Raw genomic sequence first — 24,367 nt, forward strand, 5'->3', positions numbered from 1 at the left:
ATCAGGGGTGGTCGGCGCCCGTAGTGGCGCCGCTGAAGTTTGGGAGTCTAAGAAGGACCGAGTTCCCGGAGAGGAAGAGTGTGCTGGCGAGAAGCGGGATCTGCTGGAGCAGGCTTCTGTTTCTGCCTCGCGGGCAGACCCAACTCCGCGCTGGCGGCTGGAGAACTTTTTTTTGCAGACTTACCGCCTCCCCAACGCCGGGGGGCCGCGGCTGCCGGGGCGGCGGGCCGGGCGGCTCCCGCTGGGCGGTGGTCGCGGGGCGCGCGGGCTGGGAGTTGTGTGAGCCGCAGCGGCCGGGCGGAGGGAGGAAGGTTGTCTGGGGTGCGCTGGGAGCAGTGGTCCGAAAAGGGATTTGCCGGAAGGCGAGAAACGTTGAGGTGGGGAGATACAGGTGTTAACTCTGGTGGGAGCCCGGAGGAGGCAGGCGAGAAAAGAGCCCCTCCCGGCCGGGGATGCTGCTGTCACGGCACACTGCGAAGCAGGGTGGTTTGCTGCTATTCTTATGTACTTGTAACGGTGATTTGGTTGTTACTAAAAATGAGACCGAATAGTGACTGTGACCACTGAGGAAGAACCCCTCTTTTCTGTGCAGCAGATCGGTGATTCCCAGTAACCACCTCCACTTTGAGGGGGAGGCTTATCCTTGTCACTGAACGCGCTCTGCCTTTCCGAGGGGTTTCACGCTGGGGAAAAGTCCGAGAGCATCTCTGAAGAGCTACTTTGGTTACCTTGCGCTTGGAAATAGCGGCGTGTAAATAAAAACCAAATACTCAGACGACCGACTTTCCCTCCTTTAGGCAGTTAGTAGTCTGAAAGTTTCTTGTGCCCTAGGGATGGGAACATTTCCTAATCTTCGTGTTGGCAGCAACACACCATTCCCATAAGATTTAGGGGTGGCAGGCCTTGATGGAGCAAAACAAACAAAAAATTTAAGGAGAGATGCTGGTTTGGTTTGATTTTGTTTCCAGAGGTATTTTCTGAGGAGCTACATTTAGGACCTAGTTGATGTGCCGTGAAATATACAGAAGGCAGTAATATGCCTGGTTAAGAAACAGAAGTTACTAGAACTGAAGTTTTTGAAATAAAAGCCCAATTTATGTGCATTAATCATTTGGTTATAATATACCTGATAAGATTAAAAACAAGATGTTTTAATGATTACACGGTATTGGGATTTCATATTACTGAGCGTGAAGGAATTGAAATGTGTTGAGGCATTTGGGAATGGTTGAATTTGAAAATCAAAGTAATTTTGGATTTTAGTTAGACTCCCAGGAATGTTGACTCTAATCTGTATCCTGATAACTTCCTAAAAAAAATTTTTTTTTAAATTATCTGAGATAATAATGAGAATGTGATGTGTCTCTGATTCTTTCTAGCCTAATTTTGTGATTCTGTCATGAAAACAGATAATTGCCACTTTTGCTGTCCAGTCTACCAAACTGAACGCCAAGTAATATCTACTGTTGAAAGTAAAGTGGTGAAGGTTCTGCTAGATGGTGCTATTTGATTCAAATATATTTCTTCCATTCATTATAATTGGCAGCAGGAATCCTGGACTAGTTTGCCTTATGAACTAAATATAGATGAAGAGGCACTTTTGGGAAATTGACAGTCATTGTTCTGGATTAATTGTTGTTGCATTAATTTCTGGGTGAATGTTGTTGGAGGTAGATTCTATTTTATAGAATAAACTTAGCTTCATTTTGATGGGAGAGTTGATTTGACCTCTCAGGTTTCCCCTTTATTATTCACTTGGGAGTTTAATGGCACTATTCTACAACAGTGTGCTAACTTCTGAAGATAGGGATCTTGAAGTTGTCCTTAAAGTGGATGTTACCAGATTAAAAAAAAAAAAAAAAAATTAAGGTGTCATATTTTAAAAGCTACCTGAGCAAAAACGAATTCTCCTTTAGTAAGAAAGTTAGAATTGTTCTGATCTTAAAAACCACCGAGATAACTTCTTTTTCAGTAATAAATATGCACATATTTATTTTATTTTAATAAAAACTTTCTGAAAAAATGAGTTATGAATAATGGCATGCATATGAAAATACTGGCTTTATACTCTACCAGGAAATGTGTCTTCTAATGAGTTCATGGTGGAGAGCTGACGAGTGCTTACCTATATTATTATCTTTGCTTTCTCTTTCATTAATAGCTTACTGTATGGAATATTTGAAATTAATTTGTAGGTTTTATATAATAGCTAAAGTTTTAGTGTATAGTTCTGAGCATAAAAATGTCCAAAGTCAAGTTAATTGCTTATTTTGTTGTTTTAATTTTTTTTTTTTTTATTTTTTTAAGAGAGATAGTAGGAAGAGGAGGAGCATAGGAAGAGGGAGAGAGAGAGAGGGAGAACTTTAAGTAGGCTTCACACCCAGCACAGAGCCCAGTCAGTGCTGGGCTCTCTGAAGACCTTCAGATCATGACCTGAACTGAAATGAGGAGTTGGACACTCAACTGAGCCACCCAGCCACCCCTGTTTTGCTGTTTTAAAAACCAGAGGATCGAGTCTATACAAAGAGTTGTATTTTTTTAATTACAGAGCGAGTGATTGAAAACCTTTGGTGAGAGGTGATATCTTTGCATAGAAATTTAAATTCTGATCCTCCTAGGTCATTTCCCCCTTTAGCAGGTTTTCCTTGTAACACTGATCACAATTGTAATTAAGTAACTATATAATTGCTTGTTTAATGTCTAGCTTCCTCTAAAATGTAAGTTTTTTGAGGGCAAGGAATGTTATTTCTAATTTCTTCTCTGAGGTATCCCTAACCTTAAGGATAGTGCCTTCAAATGTTGAAAATGCCAAATAAATACTGTTGAATAAATGAAGATGTTAGATCCAAAGGGATTTTTTTTTTTCAGGGTGGAAAGTTTTTTTTTCAATTACCTACAAAATAAGGAATTTGGAAATTTGAGTTCCACATTCTCTAGCTTCGTTGTATTTAAAAAATAGCCAATGACAACAAAACAGTAATTGTTATTTGTCATTCTACATGCTAGCCCCTGTGTTCTGGCATCATGTGTTTTTTCTTTAATTTTCCCAGCGATTCTGCAACATAGTAATTTTTTTTTCTCTGTTAAAGAGATAAGAAAACTAAAACTCTCAGACTCGTTAAGTAATTTGCCCAGGGACACCTTACGAGCTGGGTTTCCAGTAAAGATTACTCTACCTTTAGAACCTGTGGTTAAAGCTGAAAGATATATTTTTTCGGTATACCAGATTGCCTTCCTGATCTAGGGTAAGGTGCTATAGTTTTAGGGAATGGTATTACATAAAGAGATAAAACAGACTTTAAGGATTTGATCACATATGAATTCTTAACCCTTGGTGTACCATTTTGACAGACTGCCGATTTGTGTGTGGTGTGAGCAAGGCATATAAATTTTAGGAGTGGAAGTTGGAAGCCTAAAATAATGGAGAATGCTTGTTTCTTCCAATTTTTCCTTCCAGGAATTTTGTTTGACTACTTAAATTTTGAAATTATATAGGCATGGTAGCTGTGGAAAATTATTCTAAGAAACATTGCTTAACTTTAAGCCATATTGTACCCCACATTGCCACAGAAAGACTAACTGGCACCTGTAAATACATGAGTGGTGATAGTATTCTTATTAAACTAACTGCCTCTTTTAAAATTATGTCATAGCACAGAAAGGTGAATCTTCTTTAAAGCAAAGTTAAACATAAGGTACACCTACCAAACAGTGACATCATATTAAGTAAACTTGTGAGAAACCACAGAAATCAAACTGTGCATCTAACCTGGGGCTCTGAAAAGTAACTTTGGTTTTTCAGTTATGAATCTTTTAGTTGGATATACCAAGAAACAAATACCATCTGTTCATTTTTAAGTGGCTAGGTCTAATGCACAATTTAAATACACAATATAAATACTATGCCATGTCTGTGGCATAGGGATTGTAGGGATTAATATCTGCCAGCATCACCTTATTCCCCTCTTTTTTATTAGTGTCACTCCCCTAAAAAAAAACTGTAAACTTCTTTTTCTTCCTTCCTTTCTGAAGGAAATAAAGTTAAGAAAGTGAAGTAATGCACATCTCTTCAGAAGTTTGTCTGATGGGCATTTAATAGTTAAATCAAGATTTCTAATACTAGTGAGGGAATACTTTTTTGGGAATGATATTTTCTATATTAAATTGACTCTGCCCTTCCCAATCCCCAGGATGTTTACTCCAAAATACTAAATAACTTGTATCTAACATGTCATCTTAGCTGTGAGTTTTTCTATTGATTGATCTCTTTTCCATTATTGTAGAAGAATCTAAAAACCAACTTTTTTGAAGGAACAAACCTAGAGAAAAAAATATGTAGGATGTCGAGAGTTAAATTTTAGTATTGTTTATCCAGAGATTTTTTTTTTGGCTCTTAGAAATAGTTTTAGTATTGTAATGTATTTTTTTCAGTGCTGTGAAAGAGAAGAATGAAAGGTTTATTCCCATACTTCAGAGGCAGTTTGCCATATAAAACCAAATTAGGATGAAAACCAAATGTATCTCACATCTTCAATTATTACTAGGAAATAGAATAATTTTGTTTTACAGTTAAAACATAGACTGTGGGCAGGGGTTGAAATGATACATACATTGCAGTTTATTAACACTTCAACCTTACAGTTGAGAGTTAAAAGTAAAATTTGGGAAAAAATAATTTTGAATTTAGAATCTTTTTCTATAGAGATCACAACTGTTACATTTTGGGGCATAGAATTGAGGTTTAATGTATTGGGTTTAGAAAACATGATAGTACTTCTTAGACTATATAGCTTAAAAATATATATTGAAGATAATTATAATTTTATTTTGGAATACATGGAGATATCCTCTACTGTTGTGTCTACATTATTGCTTTGACATTGGTATGGGAATGATACGAAACATTTGCATGCTGGTGATGTATTGCTGATTTGTAATATGTGAGCCTCTCTATAAATGTGCTAAAATATTAATTTTATTAATAACTTACTGTTTCCTTGGGGAAGGACTTAAAATAGCAATGGAGTAATAGAATAAGATATATTTGTTAATATCTGAAGAGAGTTTAGGATAAAAACTAAGTGTTTATATATAGATTTTAAACTTTGCTTATCTGATTTGTATGTATTTTACATATTTAGCATCTATTCATGTAAGGTTTTGTTAATATATGTATATGACTTAATATGACTAAGACTGTGAATTATTTGACTATTATACCAAAACCATGTATTCCACCAAAAATGATCTGAAGAGTGGTCCACCAAAATTTGTGTCCTACTTGTTTTTAGTAATACTAGAGGAATATAGATGCTATTCTTACCTTCCCAAACTGTATATTCTTATTCACTGTGTGAGGAGATTGAAAAATAGATGGAGAAATGGTCCACCCAGGGAATAATAGAGTTTTTCCAGGTGACTTTTAATAGCCTTCTAGCTAGCCCTGTCCGAATTTCTGTTTGGTCATAATGGGTAACTGGTAGTTTTTGTCAGAGTAGGTTAAGAAAGATTTTTGAAAAGTGGAGCTAATAAAGTTACTGTAATATTGACAGAACTAAAAATTTATCTGGACTCAAAAGAGCCTGGACAGTTCGGTGCAGTGGAAGAATTAATATTCATTTCTTGTTCATCTTCAAAAGAGAGACTTAAGTTGGTGTCACACTTTTTAGTAATGATGAAACTACTCTGACATTTTATTTTAGGAATTTTGATGATTTTATTTCATGGAGGACCCTAAACATCTTTCCAGCAGTAATGAACCACTGTAACATTTCAAATCACAATTCAGCTAGAGTAAGCTTGAACCGATGACCCTGCTATCTCCTATTTTTGATCTTCTGCATTAATTTTACTTCATGGCATATCATACAAATAGTTCACAGAAAAAATTGTAGAGACTAACATGTAACATTACTTTTTTTTCCTATTTTGAAAGTTTTTTTTTTTTTGTAATTGTAGGTATGGTATAGTTTTACTTATTTTAAAAATATTTTATTTAGGGGCGCCTGGGTGGCTCAGTGGGTTAAAGCCTCTGCCATCGGCTCAGGTCATGATCCCAGAGTCCTGGGATCGAGCCCAGCATCGGGCTCCCTGCTCGGCGGGGAGCCTGCTTCCTCCTCTCTCTCTGCCTGCCTCTCTGCCTACTTGTGATCTCTGTCTGTCAAATAAATAAATAAAATCTTTAAAAAAAATATTTTATTTATTTATTTGACAGATAGAGAGAGACAATGAGAGAGGGAAGGCAAGCAGGAGGAGTGGGAGAGGAAGAATCAGTCTTCCTGCTGAGCAGGGAGCCTGATGCGGGGCTAGGTCTCAGGACCCTGAGATCATGACCAGAGCCAAAGGCAGATGGTTAACGACTGAACCACCCAGGTGCCCCCCAGCATAGTTTTAATAACTAATATAGTTGAATTATTCATAATATAATCTAAGCCATAATAAAATACTGATCAAATGCTTGTTAAGGTAAGAATAGTAGATGAAAATTTACATGTGGCTCTGTACGAGTAAGCTAAGAGAGGAGTTGATGCCAAGAATAGGCTCTTGCCTGAAATTGATATGGTTATTTTTCTTTAGTGATCTGATATTTGGCTTGATGTTCTTTTATTTACCTACTTCAAACTTGAGAAAGAAATACAGCTACTTTACTGATAGAGGAAAGCTAGGTAAATGAATTACTCTATTAAAATGATTACATTTAATAGGATTAAAATAAATGTTTTCTGAAAAATAAGAAAGTCCTAAGTATTTCATAAAGAGCTTGTGGAGTTTTGTCATAGAAAGCTTATTCTTTAATATTAACAAAACAGCAGTGCTATCACTTAAATATTTTGTTTGTATTTGACCCATTACTTGCATTGTCCCATTTAATCCTTTTAAGAATTCACTAAACTGTTAGGTGCTATTTTCTGTTAATGTTAATAGAAGAAACAGAGGCTTAAGAGTTTATCATGCTTTTGGCGGCAGGTATTAAGACAGGAGATAGAAAATAGTTTAATTGATCAGAGTTTAAAAATAAATCTCACATATATCTGGAAGAGGTAGTTTCAGAGTTGATTGGGGCACCTGGGTGGCTCAGTGGGTTAAAGCCTCTGCCTTCGGCTCAGGTCATGATCCCAGAGTCCTGGGATCGAGCCCCACATTGGGCTCTCTGCTCAGCGGGGAGCCTGCTTCCTCCTCTCTCTCTGCCTGCCTCTCTGCCTACTTGGGATCTCTGTCTGTCAAATAAATAAATGAAATCTTAAAAAAAAAAATTAAGAATATCAGGGTTCAGGCTCAGTTTCTTTGCCAATCCTCATGGTTTCCCTCTTATCAACATACCATTTTCCCAGTATCACTACCTCATAAGACCAAGTCAAAGGAAGGAGGAAAGACAAGCCTTTCCCTTTTTGGGTCTCATTAATCAGGGAGGAAAACCTCTTCTTGAAGTTGCTTAGCAGTTATCTTCTTATGCCTTATTGAAGAGAATTGTAAAATTCCCTACCCTAAACCAATTACTGGCAAAGGTAATGGGATTACTATAATTGGCCTAAGTCAGTCATCTTCATCCTCTGGATTGGAAACCTTGCTCCCTTTTACCTGAGCTGCCTAAGCAAAACTGGAGATCTTTGGTAAGGAAGATGTATTGTAAAGATACAGAGAGAGTACAGTGAGTCCCCTCCCTTCATGGGACTTACTTTCAAGCTGAAGGAAAATCATAACAATAAACAAAGTAAATAAATACAGTAGGCAATTTCAGATAGTCATAAGTGCTAAAAAATTATAGTGGAGTAGTGTAATATAGAGAATGACTGGGAGGCTACATTAGACTGGTTGGTCAGGGAAAGGTTCTTGGAAAGGAGACATTTAAGAAGAATACTGAGTAATATTCAAAGAATAAGTCATGAAAATACTTGGGGTTAGAGAATTTCAGACAGTTCTCCACTATAATTGAGGAAACCTGTAAGCATCAGAATAATTACTCAAGGATATATAAAGTATGAGTCAAATTGGGGTAAGAACCTATGTTCCCTGGAGCCTGTTTTTTGTTTGTTTGTTTGTTTTGTTTTGTATGTTTACTGAGGAATTGAGCGGTGGGTCTAGTTTATCTGGGGTTTCCTAGGTAATAAGATTGACTGTCTTATTTCCTGAACCCCAGGGATGTACTTGTTCTAATAATGACAGTGGAGCATATGGCTTTTATAATAACATTGATAGAAATAGCTAAGATCTATTGAACCCTTAAAACCTATTGTATTGACAAAGGGTGGTACAACTGGTATAATTATTTCTTGTAAATTTCCCAGGTTGGTTAGACCCCCTTAATCTGTGCACTCATTGCAACCTCTCCTTTTCCTTTTCACATCCATTATAAATTAATGAATTATTTGTGTAATGTTCTGTTTAGTGTTTTATCTAGACTGGAATCTCCCTGAGGACAAGAACCATGGTGTCATCTTTTCAAATGTATTCTCACTGGTTAGCACAGTGCTTAGAATTCTGATTAGATATCTGTGGAATAAAAGAGTTAAGGATTTAATTTATAAAGAGCTTATAAATATATTGCAATACAATGTCACTACATCTAGTTTATTTTCTCCTCAATATTCTCATATATGGTACCAGGATTGTTATGTAATTTCTAAAGAGTTTTCTATAAGATGGGCGTTTAGTGGTCATTTTGTGAATTTTAGGACTGTAGGAGATTACCTAGTTGTATTACTCAGAAATGTGTGTGTAGGGATGCATGGGTGGCTCAGTGGGTTAAGCCTCTGCCTTCGGCTCAGGTCATGATCCCAGGGTCCTGGGATCAAGCCTCACATTGGGCTCTCTGCTCAGCAGGGAGCCTGCTTCCCCCACCCCCTCTCTGTCTGCCTCTCTGCCTACTCGTGCTCTCTGTCAAATAAATAAATAAAATCTTGAAAAAAAAAAAGAAATGTGTGTGTATTTTTAAATATATATGTTTTTATTTCTATTTTTTATTTTTTTAAAGATTTTTATTTATTTGACAGAGAGGGAGAGAGCACACACACTTCTGAGCACAAGCAGGGGGAGTGGCAGGTAGAGGGAGAAGCAGGCAGAAGAAAAAACAGGCTCCCACTGAGCAGGGAGCCCCATTCGGGGCTTGATCCCAGGACCCTGAGATCATGACCTGAGCTGAAATCAAGAGTCCATCACTTAACTGACTGAGCCATCCAGGCTCCCTGCATATATATTTTTAATATGAATTTTGGATAGAATAATTTCCTTTTCATTGTATTTCAAAAAATTTAATAATATAAACAGAATTAGATTTTATAGTTTCAAGGTATTTTAATGTACCTTGTATTATTTAAATCTCACAATAATTTTGGGAGATAGGTGGTAATTGTCGTTGGCTATTGAGATTTATAGGTAGAAATTGACTTACCTAGGTAGGGTAATAGAGTTAATTTGTGGCAGAATTGAGCTGTATTTAGATTTTTTTTGGTGCTAAGGTCAGTGTTTCAATATTCCATAGCTGCCTCTTTTAAGATGAGAGGCATGGAGTCTGCTTAAGATTCTTCCTCCTCCTCACCCCCATTCTACCTCTCTAAAAAATAAATAAGTAAATAAAATGAGAGGTTCATATATATTTCACAAAGGCTTATGTATGGATTTGATTCAGCAGAGAATCGTGGATTACATAATGGTTTAAAGTTTATGTCAATACTGGTTAAGTGAAAAATATTGTTGTAGTGTCGGTTAAACAAAATCTTTTTTTCTCCTTTAAAGATTTGCTTATTTTAGAGAGAACACCTGAGCAGGGGGAGGGACAGAGGGAGAGAGAGAAGCCTCCATCAGACTGCCCACTGGGTGCAGAGCTAGATGTGGGGTTCTGTCCCGGGTCCCCAAGATCATGACCCCAGCCGAAATCAAGAGTTGGCCATTCAACCACCTGAGCCACCTAGGTGCCCCACTTAAACACAATCTTATTCAATCTTACACAAATAGAACTCTAAGAATAGCTACTTTATAAATAAAACCTGATATTTGTTTGAAATCTTTGTTTTTGTTACATAAGTTAATTGGTTTGGGATTTAGGGTAGTTTGAATTTCTAATTTGTGAAGGTTTGGGCTCTTTGATCAAGGCACTCTTCTCTATGCCTTTGCCAGTTAGCTTCAATTTGCAGAGCTGGAGTAACAATAAGGAAAGGAAAGGGTTTTTTTCCCCCCTTCCATATACCTCATTCTAATAAGGAAGGGAAAAGTCCTTTGATATGGATTACTGATAGACTATTCTTACCTTGTTTTTTTTAAAATCATGATAACATATATAACATAAAATTTACCATTTTAACCATTTTTAGGTGTCCATTTTAATGGCATTCAGTACATTCACATTGTTATCCAACCATCACCACCGTCCATTTCTAGAACATTTTCATTGTTCCAAACTGAAACTTTATACCCAATAAATAACTCCCTATTTTCTCTTCCCTCCAGTCTCTGGCATCCATCATTCTCTGTTTTTGTCACATGAATTTGACTATTCTAAGTACCGTGTATGAATGGCACCATGCGGTGTTTGTCTTTTTATGTCTGGCTTTTCTTCTTGCGTAATATCTTCTGCAACTTCATAAAGTAGATATAACCCTCATTTTACACAAGGGGTAAGTGAGTTTCACTGAAGTTATATACTTTGTCCAAGGCCATATAGTAAGTTGCATAGTCTGGATTCAAACTCAGGTTTCTTACTTCATTGCCCATCTTAACCATTTTGCCTGAGTGTTTCATTGCTTGATATGGGGAAAAAATAACGGGAGTTGTGAGGGTGGGGAGTGGGACGGGAATGCTTGGATTGTTCTCGTCACAAGTATCCACCATTTTTAGTTGGGGTGGGAGGCAATAGAGAAGAGAGATGCGAAGGGAAAAGGTTAAGGAAGGCATTTTACAGCTGCTCGGAAGGTGGGCAGAATTAAATAGCTACCAAAAGTGTTCCACAATAGCTCCATATTCTCCAAAATAGCTGGTATGAGATTGAACAGCTTGAATGTCATGCTTGTTGGAGAGGAAGATGCCAGTTAGGAGCTCAGGTTTTAATTTCAGGTAAAGTTGTTTCTCCATTCTTTTTGTATGTAGAGGTGAAGTACTCTGACCTAAGTTGCTTTCCTTAGTAAATTTTAGAGTCAGAAATAAACAGATGAGAAATATGTAATGTCTCAAAAAAAACTTTCTCCTCTAATTATGAGTCTCTTCCAACCAGCATATGGCCTGTTGGTTTTCTGTTTGTTTTTGGACTAGGGCATCTGGAAAGTTCCATGTGCTCCAGGAGCAATAGTACAACCATACTGAGTCTAGTACTACGGTACATTTCTATAGTACTAACTATTAGAAAAAGTAGAAACAATTCCTTAGTTTAATTTTTTTTACAGCATTATGAACTATTTGTCATTTATAATTGGATTAAAATTATGTGACGATTACATTTTATTCAGTGCATTTAAGCAATAGCAATTATTAGGAAGCCATTAAAGGTGTTTCAATAAGCATTTTTTTAAACCCTGAATTAAACTGAGAGACTGATACAGTTGTTTATTTCATTTAGAAATACTGTAATGGAGAAATCTGAGTGAAGTTTCTTATTATCAAGTACATTTACATGCACACATACACAAATATGTTTTTGTATATACTGGGAATAGTTTTCAGGTAGGAATTCACTTGAGGAAATGACTTACTAGTTTATTTGAATTTGAATGGTATTGGCTCAGTTTTGTAAGTGAGTTGGATTTATAAATTCAGGCCCCAAAAGTTTTGGGTGTAGGCAAGTTTTTACTAAACATTAAAGGATGCTGATGCTTTTCTGTAAGATGGGTATAACATTAGCAAGAGAACTCGTAGCAAGCCCTGGCAAAAATGCTGCTAGATGCCAAATGTTGCTGTGTTTGTATTAGTCAGATCCCCAGCAGGATAGCTCCTTCAAAAGGAAAACTGGAGAGAGTTTAAGGTTAAGACTAACTAGGGATAGAGGGACACCCAGGAATTAGCAACAAGGAAAGAGTTAGCACCCCCCACCCCAACTCCCTTAGTTCTGAAGGGGAACAGGGACAGAGAAGTTATCAGAATCTGGTAAGTGCTATGGTCATGGCAGAAAGGCTACTCACCTGTTCTGTGACTTTAACAAGAGGACCACAGCCACCGTCAAACCCATTGTAAACAAAGGCTAGAGGCCTGGCAAAGAGATCTTCCCTCTTTTCCTGCCCTCTGAGCAACTGATACCTCCTTTCCGTAGAGCCTAAGTGGGAGCCAGAGGGCAAGGGAGAGGAGATAATACACCCCCTTTAAAGATCAGCCTCCCAGGTCACAGCCAACAGGACCAATGAAGAATATCCAGGACAGTGTTCAAGTTTTAATATTTTATACATTTGAAGCAGTTATTCCTGTCTTTGTTTTTTATTTTGTATAGAATAACCTTTGAAAATGAAACTTTTTAAACAGTTGGGTTTTGTCAAAATAGCGTTTAAAATTGGTTTTTAAAACTCACGTAACTATTTAGTGATAGTATAAATTTGTATACATTTTAAGAGGTGGGGGTAATATTCCTTCAGCTTTCTGCTGTCTCCCCCTTCCTTTGTTCATTTAAAAAAGTGTTAACCATCTCTTTCTCTCTGTTAGACTGCATTGAGCCCTCTTAAGTAAGATCTGAATAACAATGCACTCTCTGCCCACCAGGAGTTCACTATCCACTGGAGACTTACTATAGGTCCTTTTTTTTTTTTTTTTTTTTTTTTTTTTTTAAGTATATGTGCAGCTGAAGCGAGCACTTGAGGGAACTCACTATCAGTAATTACCTTACTGAGTAACAAGCACTATAATGGGAATAGAAGGTACATGGGAGTTCTGCAAAAGGGCATGAATCCAGCGGAGGGCTATGATATTTCCAGGAGATATTTCTTTTTTTTTTCTTTTTTAAAAAGATTTATTTATTTGACACACACACACACACACACACACACACACACACACAGAGAGTGCACAAGCAGGGAGGAGGGGCAGAGGGAGAGGGAAAAGCAGATGTGGGGGCTCCATCCCAGGACCCTGGGATCATGACCTGAGCTGAAGGCAGACGTTTAACTGACTGAGCCACCCAGGCACCTCCAGGAGATATTTCTAAGAGGATGTTTATTAAATAAGACCTAAACATTAGCCAAATTTGGGTTGGAGGGTAGCAGAAAGTAAAGAGTATTCTAGGGAGAGAGAGAAACATGTTCAGAAACAGGAAAGTACTAAGGAGAATGATATATTTGGTGGACTATAAGAAAGTTGGTATGACTGGATGTGCTGTAGGTTAGGTAGAGAATGTGTTGCCAGATACGTCTGGCAAGTTAAACAGGAACTATTTCAAGAATGACCTTAAATGACAGCTTGACCTGAGAAAGAAACACTTTTAAACAGAAAAGTGACATCTGAGGTGCATTTTAGAAGAATCCTTCTGGAAGTAACACAGAGGGTGGGGTAAAGGAGACAGCAATGTTAGGAAACTATTGTAATAAGTAAGCTATGGTAATAATACATCATTTCTATCTTACTCTTGGTCCAGTAGATGTCTTAGGATTTAGAATACGTAGGACTTGGTGGTTTAAATGTGAAAATATTGGGATTTTTAAGATGGCTGTAATTATGGATAGAAATTTCAGTACGAGCCTTGGAGGAACTACAGGAGGAAGAACAGATAGGAGATGTAAGGAGGGAGATGATGAGTTCAGTTTGAAAGGCCATTCAGACCTAGAGATGGAGCACTTGAAGCCATGAGATGGGAATGAAGTGTGAAGAGACCAAAGGTGGAACTTTATGTAATATTTAAGGGCCAAGTGGAAGAGGAATTTGAAATTGAGACTGAAAAGGAACCCCAGAGAGATATGAGGGAAACTCACAAGGATTGGTGACTGTCACAGAGGGCAAGGCAGGGAATTTTTGCAAATGAAGGCTTATGAAGGCTTAAATTTTTAGAATAAGAGGTCCTCTGTGAACTGACGGAGAACAGTTTCAGTGGAGTGGACCTAAGTTAACATGCAGTATTTTGAGGAGTTGAATATAAGGCAAGAAGGTGGAGACATCAAATGTGAACAGCCTCACTTGAGAAAGGAAGCAGAAAGAAGACTAAATAGAAGAGGATCTAGATATTTAATTTGGTAACTTTATGTACATAGAGGTGTTAGTTGGGGAACACTGGTTCTGTTATCCTGTGAAGAGGTTTCCTGGAAACAAAGTTTCAGTAGTACTTTATGGGTGTGTGTAAGTGTGTGTGTTTCGGGGAGGGGTAATTTTAGAGAGGTGGTAGAAGTGACGGAGAGAAGCTAAGGCTAGTTTCTGAAAGCCAGGCTAACAATTCTGAAGTCATCCTGAGGCTATTTGGGGCTCACTGTAAGGTTTGTTTGTTTTTTAAAGATGTATTTATTTATTTTAGAGAGAGGGCGTGCAAATAGGGGAAGGGACAGACAGAGACGAAAAAAGAGTCCCAAGGAGACTTCCCACTGGGCGTGGAGCCTGATCCCTGGGATCTCACAACTCTGAGATCATGACCTGGGCTGAAACCAAGAGTCAAATGGTCAACTAACTGAGCCACTGTGTGCCCCCCCTGTAAGGTCTATAAATGGGAAAGTGACATGAACAGAATTTACTCTCTACCATTGTGAAAACAGGAAATAAGTCATCTGAGATGTTAAAAAATGTCAATTCCATTTTACCCAGGTGTAATAAAGCATGGATGGATTTAAAATTTATTCTGCTATTTGTAACAAGATAAGCTTAAGCTCAGAGGAAAGAAAATGGACATATAGAAATGGTAGAAAGTATGGTGTATTATTGATGTTCCATTTTTGTGTAACAGTTTGTAATAAAATTTGTAACACTTTTGCACTGTCAACAGGGACCCTTGCAAAATATGTTGTGGATTATTTGTAAAATACTAATTCTATATTAATTATTACTTAATTACTTTAAAGCATATTTGAATTAAAAAAATTTTAAGTATACGTTTGAATAAGTTTTATATAATATATCATTACTAGCATAATTGCCTTTTACATAAATCTCATTTACTATTTTATTAGAACTTTGAAATGTAACTGACAGTATTAAGGTGGGGTTTTTTACTGTGTGGTTAAAAGATACAATAAGTGTTGTCAATATGTATTTAATAAAATCTGGAACATCTAGCATGAAATGAGTTAACTAAAGTTTACAATTGCTGTTCTAAGCAAAATGCTTAAGTACTTTAATTTGATCATTATTTTAGCATGCTTACATTCATGTAAAATTAACAATGAAGAGCATATGCAGGTCACTTTGATTTTTCTGGTGGGAACCTGAATAAAACAGCATTTATTTGAAAAAACTGCTAGTAAGGGCAATGGTCTTGATATGAATTATAAAATAACCAGTTATTGATTGGAGAGGCAGTGATCGTCCTGGCATAAGAGTGTAGCATGCCCTGGTGCCTGGGTGGCTCAGTTGGTTAAGCGACTGCCTTCAGCTCAGGTCATGACCCTGGAGTCCTGGGATTGAGTCCCACCTTGGGCTCCCTGCTCAGCGGGGAGTCTGCTTCTCCCTCTGACCCTACCCCGTCTCATGCTGTCTCTCTCATTCTCTCTCTTTCGAATAAATAAATAAAATCTTAAAAAATACGAGTGTAGCATACCGTCTTCAACTGTTTTCTTCATAAATGCTTATTAAAGGGGGCCTGGGTGGCTCAGTGGGTTAAAGCCTCTGCCTTCAGCTTGGGTCATGATCCCAGGACACTGGGATCCAGCCCCACATCTGGCTCTCTGCTCAGCGGGGAGCCTGCTTCCTCCTCTCTTTGACTGCCTCTCTGCCTACTTGTAATCTCTGTCTGTCAAATAAATAAAATCTTAAAAAAAAATAAATGCTTATTAAATAGAGAAAAATTACTTAAATTCATGGGGCTTTGTAATAAGTCCACTTACCTTTGCTAGTTGGCTGTCTATATGGCATATAATAAGAATTTATGTTTGGATATACTTCTTATGTGTTTTGCTTGTCCTTTGAAATGTGTGTTACTTATTTTGTATAGTAGCCTGTTGTCGTTTAGATTACAGTTGAGGGAGGGAGATAATTGCATTAAACTAAACAAAAATGAAGTTAAATCTCTTATTTTAGGTTAATCAGTCTTTTAATAAAGATTGCTTTGAGATACTTTGCTATGTTGTCTATTTTACCACATTTTTTCTGTTAATATGGAAATAATACACAAAATGAACATTGATCTTTTTATGTGTGTTGAAGAAATTAAAAGGTAAAGAAACAGTTACAGATGGATGTTGCCTTTCCATGTTATCTACCAACTCAGTTAAGTAGCTTTAGCCAAAATAAAGTATAATTCTAATCAGAAAATATCATCCTTTTATCCATTTACTCTAAATGAATAGGTATATAAATGCAATGTACACATTTCTAATGGTTTGTAGTTAACAGAGAATAATTTCATATCTTTTTAAATCTGTGGAAACTTAACTAGTTTAAGTAAGTACTATTTAGTATTCAAGGCCCTATTCTGACAAAAATAGCCACTGTCACAGGTTTTGGGAGATGGTTCAGTTTCCTAAGTTAAATTCCTACTGGCAAAGGCTGTCTAATTGTGACATTTGGTCGGATCAAGGTGAGTTATGTAGAAAGAGGAAAGGAATCAGTAAAATCTAGGGTTAATAATTTCTTAGATTTCCAAACAGGTAAGATCCATCAGCAAAGCTGGAGGACTATAAAGGACAACTCTTGAACTTTTTTGATTTTAAATAAAATAGTCCATTTTAGATATATTATAATAAGTTCATATTATGTGAAATATAGCTTATCACTGAGAATACTTCAGTTTTAAGTTTAATGAATTATGTGACTGAATTAGGGGTTTCTGACCTTCTCTTCCAGCTGTTGATGTATTGATGGGAATCCCTATAATCATAATTTACTATGACTAAGAGAGACTCATTTTTTCTGATGTCTGAAAGTCATGGGAGCCCTCTCTCTTCCCTGTGTTTACTACCATACGACTAGTTCTCTTCTCTGGGTGACTTCCAAGTTATTTTCAGTCAGCGGAATCCTGAGGTTGTTGGGGTGTTCATATGTATTTTTTTCTGTTGATGAGTGATAGTATTTTATCTTGCTGATTGATAGTGTTTTATTTTGTTGACTGACATTAAAATAAGCTTAATAAGACCTTTACCTATTTTTGGGAGATTCTGGACATACTATTTTACTTGACAGAGAAAGCTATAATATTAGCAAATTCATCAGGATATTTTTGAAACTTAAATCTTTTGAAATTATCCAAAGTGGAGGGTCTTAAAATTTAGAATTAGTTTCTAAGACCTCTTTCATTCCAGAGATGAGAGAATTATTCATTTAACCTTTTTAAAGGCAGAAGTTAAATATTTCTGTAATGTGCTGTTTTCTAATGTCTAAAATGAGAAGAGGTAACTTACTAGTAATTTACCAGGCTACTAAAATAGCTGACTAGGGGGAAGGAAGGGTGACTTTTTTTTTTTTTTTAATGTTTACTAGAAAGGGCATAAGATACTCTATTTTAGCGATAGGTGCATCTGCATAAAACTCAGTTTTACCTGTAGCCAGGGTTTCTTCTATGTGGGTCATTCAGAGTAACTGCACTGAAAAGCTTTATGCCACATATAAAAAAGCACCATTCAGATTGCTTGTTTTGCTTTTATTTATTTGCATATGTAATTTATTGTATCTGTAAAAAGGGAAGTTCCTATAAAAAGCAACAAAACAGGAAAAATAAGCAAGTTGTTTCTTCTGGTAGATCATGATGTAGAGATTAGTTAAAAATTTCAGTTTGAGAGATTCCATTTAATCTTGGTAGTGTTTTGATAGGAAGTTGAACATGTAGAAGCAAAAGTATTTTACTTAAAAACATTATTTATAAGACACTCAGAGTAAGTTTACTGAGTGCATTGGCATCAGTATTTATTGCCTGTGTTGAATTCCAGACTGTGAATTATAACTTTGTTCCATAATGACCAATAATTTTTTTTTAAGATTTTATTTATTTATTTGACAGAGATCACAAGTAGGCAGAGAGGCAGGTGGCGGGCGGGGGGGTTTGGGGTGTGGGGAGCAGGCTCCCCGCTGAGCAGAGACCCCCCCCCCCCCGACGTGGGACTCAATCCCAGGACCCTGAGATCATGACCCAAGCCGAAGGCAGAGGCTTCCACCCAGTGAGCCACCCAGGAGCCCCAAGACCAATAATTTTTAATACACATTTATGTTGCATTTATCCATACTATGGGTCATGGATTACCACTTTATTTTGAAAAAGGGGAATTATTTAGAAGCTGACAAAAAAGAATTAAGAAAAAAAATGGAAGAGCCAGATGTTTTAACATCATGTATCATTGATTTTTGCATGTTTTAGTTTCTGAAATACATTTATTTTATGGTTCTGATTGAGTTATGTTTTTCTACTTTTGATGTAGCTTTTTAAGGATTGCCCCTAAGAATTTCTAATTTACATAAGTGGATGATACCAGAGATAGCCTTGATTTGACATAGGTCAAATAAAAGACCATCTTTTGAAGCCTTGAAATCCAGTGTTCCAATGGATTGCAGTGTTAACAGCAAAGTTTCCTTGTGACATGATAATTGAAATGAAGATAGAAATTTTCATTTTCCATATAAGTTAATGTTATAATACAAGAAAATTCCATTTTGGGGTTTATCTTATCACCTTCCCAAGTTACATAGAACCAATATGGGGAGAAGCAAAGTTTTGGTTATGATCCCTCCCAAGGAATCTCCAGATAAGGGGTTCATTGTTTTTAAGGGAAGGAAAAAGGATATATTCTAACTTGGATGGTGGTTCTTCTGTAGATGTGTTGGAAATTGAAAAAAATCACATTAATTGAACTCTATTTGAATAAGGTAAATTGACTTTCTATTTTTTAAAGTTCTTTGCGGGAATGGTTATTGGAACACTTGAAATGGATACGCATTTTTGCCTGAAGCTTATGTAGGTAGCCAGGAAATCTTTCTCCCTTACTTGGCATAAGTAAAGATGCTTTTCCATAGGATACTGCCGAAGATTGATTTGGCTTCTCAATCACATGGACAGTTGTGATAACTTAAAGGCAATAATTCTACTCCATGAAAATATCAATCATTACTCTTTAAATCTGTGATCCTCAAAAAAGATAAAGAGTTGATGTTAAAGGGTTAATTTCTTAATAAACTATTAACATATTTGAATGACCTAAGGAACACAGGATATTACACTAATGACTTCATCATCATCTTACAGTCCTAATGAGGAAGATGTTACACTCTGTTTTATGGACAAAGAATCTGCGGCCTAAGCAGTTAGAAACTTAAGGTCATACATTTCAGTATTTTTAGAATCTATATTTGAACACTGTTCTTTCCATTGAACATTTGCTTTTTAATGTGTATAGAGTTTCAAATTTACTAAATGAAAAAGTTCTGGAGATGCTTCACAATGATGTGAATATACTTAATATTAATGAATGGTACACTTAAAAATGGTTAAGATGGTAAATTTTATGTTACTTATTTTTTTAACCACATAAAAAGTTCTATTTAGAAGTGATTTCCTTTTTGTTTATTTATTAAGTAAATTTTCAGTGAAGAATAACATGATGTAAAGTGTACATTATATTAGTTTGTCACCCAAAAAGAAACTACTGAAATTTTACCGGTTAAGAGGAAACTGAGTTTCTACTTAGTTTTGTACTGAACTATAAAAAGTCTAGTTTTTTTTTTCTTTACTGTCAGAGATTGTATTTCTTTAAAAAATCTAGTCAATGATATAAAGTGAGAAGATAAGATATAAATCAGAATTATGATACAGGGAATAAGTGTATTTCAGTTTGTCACTCTGAATGAGAGGTGTACTTTTCAATAGAGCTAAAACTCAAGTAAGCTTGCAGACTGAGAGTTACATATGTTTTTGACTATGTAAAATTTCTTTTAAAAGTACAATAGTTCTGTAGCTGTTTTTCAGTAGTAAGGGTAAAACATTTCTTTTAGAATACAATGAAAAATGTGTATATTTGACAAGAATTACATATTTTGGTGATGCCAAGTTAATTTGTGATGTTTTTTCATGTAACAGGATAGAAATATAGCATCTCATTCAATTAAAAAATACCCATTCGCTGGAAAAAGCCAGTCTTTTTTGGTGTCTTTCCCTTGTCTGTCAACATTTATTTTATGCATCTATATTTTCCAAAATAATTACCCTTTATTTTATCTTTTAAAATAAAAAAAGAGGTTGATAATATTGGGCCAATCATTTAGAATTAGATACGTTAAAGATTTTTTTTTTAATTAATTCATTTGACAGAGAGAGAGGACACAAGCAGGGGGAGCAGCAGAGGGAGAGGGAGAAGTAGACTCCCCGCTGAGCAGGGAGCCCAATGCAGGACTGGATCCCAGCACCCTGGGATCATGACTTGAGCCAAAGGCAGATGCTTAAGTGACTCAGCCACCCAGGCACCCCTAGAATTAAAAAATTTTTGAGATTTGGTGTGTTTATCTATCTTTATAACTATCTATTTATTTTGACTGTGTAAGTATGGAGTATCAAATTAATAATACTCCTCAGTTCATGGTACAGTATTATCTTTGGTCCATGTCAGGCCTTCCTGCTGTTTACTTCACATTCACTCATTCATTTGTTCACTCATTCATTAATTCTTCTCTTTAGTCCCCATTTCTACAAGCTCTAGCCTTATAGGAAGCTTATCCAGGTTTATCCAACTTTCTGTATACATATACACACATCTCTATCTCTAACTACTGCATTGGAGATTTATTATTTTACGTTGTCTAACTGCTTAAGAATCCTTATCTTCAAGTTATTTATTTATTTATTTATTTCATTTATTTTAAATGAGAGAATCCAGGGGCACCTGAGTGGCTCTGTCAGTTAATTGTGCGACTCTTGATTTTGGCTCAGGTCATGATCTCAGGGTTGTGAGATGGAGCCCATAGTTGGCTCAGTGTGGGGCCTACTTGTCTTTCTCCCTCTGATCTTTTCCCCTGCTCATGTACTCTATTTGTCTCTTTATCACATAAATGAATAAAAATCTTAAAAAATAAAAAGAATCTAGGGTATTTAAAGCTAAGCTATTTCAGATGAACTATTTAAGGACAAATATAATTGAATTCAGTGACTTACAAGAAGTAAATAAATTTAATATGTTGAAAGCATTGAGAAATCTAGGAGAATATATCATTTAACTCACTGACTTTTTTTTTTTAACTCACTAAGTAATTAAAAGATACACATCATTTTCCATTAAGCACTAAGTTTAGTATTCTTTGCAATTGCAGTTGGTTATAACATTGCATAGGATCTCAAATGTATTTGGATTCCTTAAGTGTATGGTTTCCAATTAATGCCACACCTACCAATTTCTTTACCTTTTTTTTTTTTAAAGATTTTATTAAGTGATCTCTACACCCAACATAGGGCTTGAACTCACAACCCTGAGATCAAGATTGGCATCCTTCTCTGACTGAGTCAGCCTGGTGCCCCCACACCTACCAGTTTCTAAATCGGCTTGGCCCTTTGCAAAAGTTGATTCATGCTTAGAGGCCTTGATATTTCAGTGTGATTTGGACATCAGTCAAGCACAAAGAATTTATTTTGAAAGCAGGAAAATATGTGGTTTCTAGTTGACAGTCTAGTTTGTGACGACTCTCCCCTGTCAACATTATCACTTTTGATCCACACTACTCTTACATGTGGTAAGCATGTCAGATTTATCTCCATTTTAATAAAGGAGAAGTTGAGACTGAGAACTTCAAATGGCTTGCACAAGATTACTTTGCTGTGAAGTCATAGGCAGGACTAGGACTGGAATCTTCTGATTTCTAGGCCAGTGTTCTTAATTCTATAGTCATGTTTTCATACTCTTTCCCCAAAAGAACTGAAGGAGTCATTCCATCTTCAAGTGGCTCCATTACTAATGTTTCTGTATAATGAGGTAAATGCTACTCCATTTAACAAAACTTTGAAAATCATTGCTGTGTACCACTGTTGCTGCTGCTTTTGTTTGGGATGGAATCTCTCAGTCAAATTAATCAGTGTTAATTCCACAAAATAATTAAAAAAAAGTCTATAATTCCTAATATACTTGGTGCATTTATTTTTTTTAAGACTTATTTTAGAGAAACAATTTTAGAGAAAGAAGGAGAGAGAGTGTGGGGGGTGGGGTTTGGGGAGGAGGCAAAGAGAGAGGAGTCTCAAGCAGACTGGGAGTGGAGCGTGATGCAGGGCTTCATCTCAGGCCCCTGGCTGAGATCATGACCTGAGCAGAAGCTAAGAGTTGGATGCTTAACCAACTGTGCCACCTAGGCGCCTCTCTATTGGGTGCATTTAAATCATCTGCTTAGGGTGTCTGGGTGGCTCAGTTGGTTAAGCTTCTGACTCTTGATTTTGGCTCAGGTTACCATCTCAGGGTTGTCAGAGTGAGCCCTACCTTGGGCTCCTGGCCAGGCTTGGAGCTTTCTTCTCCCTCTGCCCCTCCCCACTGCACATGCACATGTGCTTTCTCTCTCTGTTAAAAAAGATCATCTATCTGGTCATGTGACGACTCATTACATTTAGAATAAAACTCAAACTTTTTATTGTAATATGTAGAACCCTGAGTGATCTGATCCTTGCCTAATTCTCTATCCTGTAAGACAAAGTGAAATTAATTAATGATTAGTGGACTCAACTCAAAGAGTGTAGAGAGACCATGTCTGTCTCATTTACTACTGAGTCCTTAGTCACTTTGCACATAGTTGGTCCTTGATAAATATTTATTTATAATTATTTTTATAGATATTGTTATCCAAGGCTTATTAATATAGTTTTCCCCCTCAGCTTTATTTTATTTAACTGACATATACTATTATGTAAGTTTAAGGTATCCAATGTTGATTTTATATACTTACGCATTGCAAAATGATCACCACCATAATGTTAGCTAATACTTGTATCACTTCACATAATTACCATTTTGTGAGAGTATTTAAGATCGTCACCCTTAGTAACCTTCTAGTACGTAATACAGTATTATTAATGGTAATTACTGTGTTGTATACCAAGTCCCTATAACTTATTCATCTTATAACTGGTATTTATATCTTTCAACCATCTTCACCCATTTAGCCCACCCCAACCCACTGCCGCTGATAACTACCAATTTGTTCTCTGTATCTCTGAGTTCATTTTGTTTTTGTTTTGTTTTTAAATTTTTTTTTTATTCTACACATGAGATCATACAGTATTTGTTTTTCTCTGTCTGACTTCACTTAGCATAATGTCTCCCAGGTCCATACATGTTGCAAACTGTGGAATGTCCTTTCTGATGGCTGAATAATATTCCATTGTATATGTATCATATCTTCTTTGTCCTTCATTCATTTACAGACACAGGTTGTTTCCGTGTCTTGGTTATTGTGGTTAATGCTGCCTGAATATGGGGAAGAAGATAATCTTTTAAAGATCCTATTTTTGGGGCACCTGGCTGGCTCAGTTGGTACAGCGTGTGATTCTTGATCTCAGGATTTTAAGTTGGAGCTTCATGCTGGGTGTAGAAGTTACTTAAAAATAAATTCTTTAAAAATAAAAATCCTGGACGCCTGCATGGCTCAGTTGGTTAAGCAACTGCCTTCGGCTCAAGTCACAGTCCCGGGATTGAGTCCGGGGATTCCGCATCAGGCTCCCAGGTCCATGGGGAGTCTGCTTCTCCCTCTGACCTTCTCGCCTCTCATGCTCTCTCTCACTGTCTCTCTCTCAAATAAATAAATAAAATCTTTAAAAAAATAAAAATAAAAATCCTGAGGCTCCTGAGTGGCTCAGTTGGTTAAGTGTCTGCTTTCTGCTCAGGTAATGATCCCAGGGTCCTGGAATTGAGCTGCACATCAGGCTCCCTGCTCAGTGGGGAGTCTGCTTTTCCTTCTGCACCCCACAAGTGAGCTTGTGTTCACTTACTCTATTTTTCTCTCTCTCTCTCAAATAAATAAAACAGCTTAAAACAAAAACTCTGTTTTTATTTCCTTTGGATATATACTCAGAAGTAGGATTGTTAGATCTTAGGGTAGTTCTATTTTTAATTATTTTAGGGTGCAATTTTATTAAAAGGGTCAAAATTTAATCTAATTCTTAAGTTTTTGAGAGACTGCCATACTGTTTTTTTATAGTGATTGCATCAATTTACATTGCCACCAACTATACAGAAGTTCCCTTTTCTGTACATCCTCACCAACAGTTTTTATCTCTTATCTTTTTGGTAATATTCTAACAGGTGTGAGGTGATATCTCATTATAATTTTGATTTGCATTTCCCTGAGGATTAGGATTCCTTTTCATATATCTCTTGAC

At 36.5% G+C, this 24,367-nt stretch overlaps 1 protein-coding gene across 4 annotated transcripts in view; it reads left to right on the forward strand.

Annotated features, from left to right (window-relative positions):
• Positions 1-24,367, forward strand: part of SSBP2 (single stranded DNA binding protein 2) — a 294,982-nt gene that overhangs the window by 1,022 nt on the left and 269,593 nt on the right. The window lies entirely within an intron of this gene.

The sequence above is a fragment of the Lontra canadensis genome, unplaced genomic scaffold (assembly GCF_010015895.1).
Source record: "Lontra canadensis isolate GAN:19392208 unplaced genomic scaffold, GSC_riverotter_1.0 scaffold4, whole genome shotgun sequence".
Lineage (NCBI taxonomy): Eukaryota > Metazoa > Chordata > Mammalia > Carnivora > Mustelidae > Lontra > Lontra canadensis.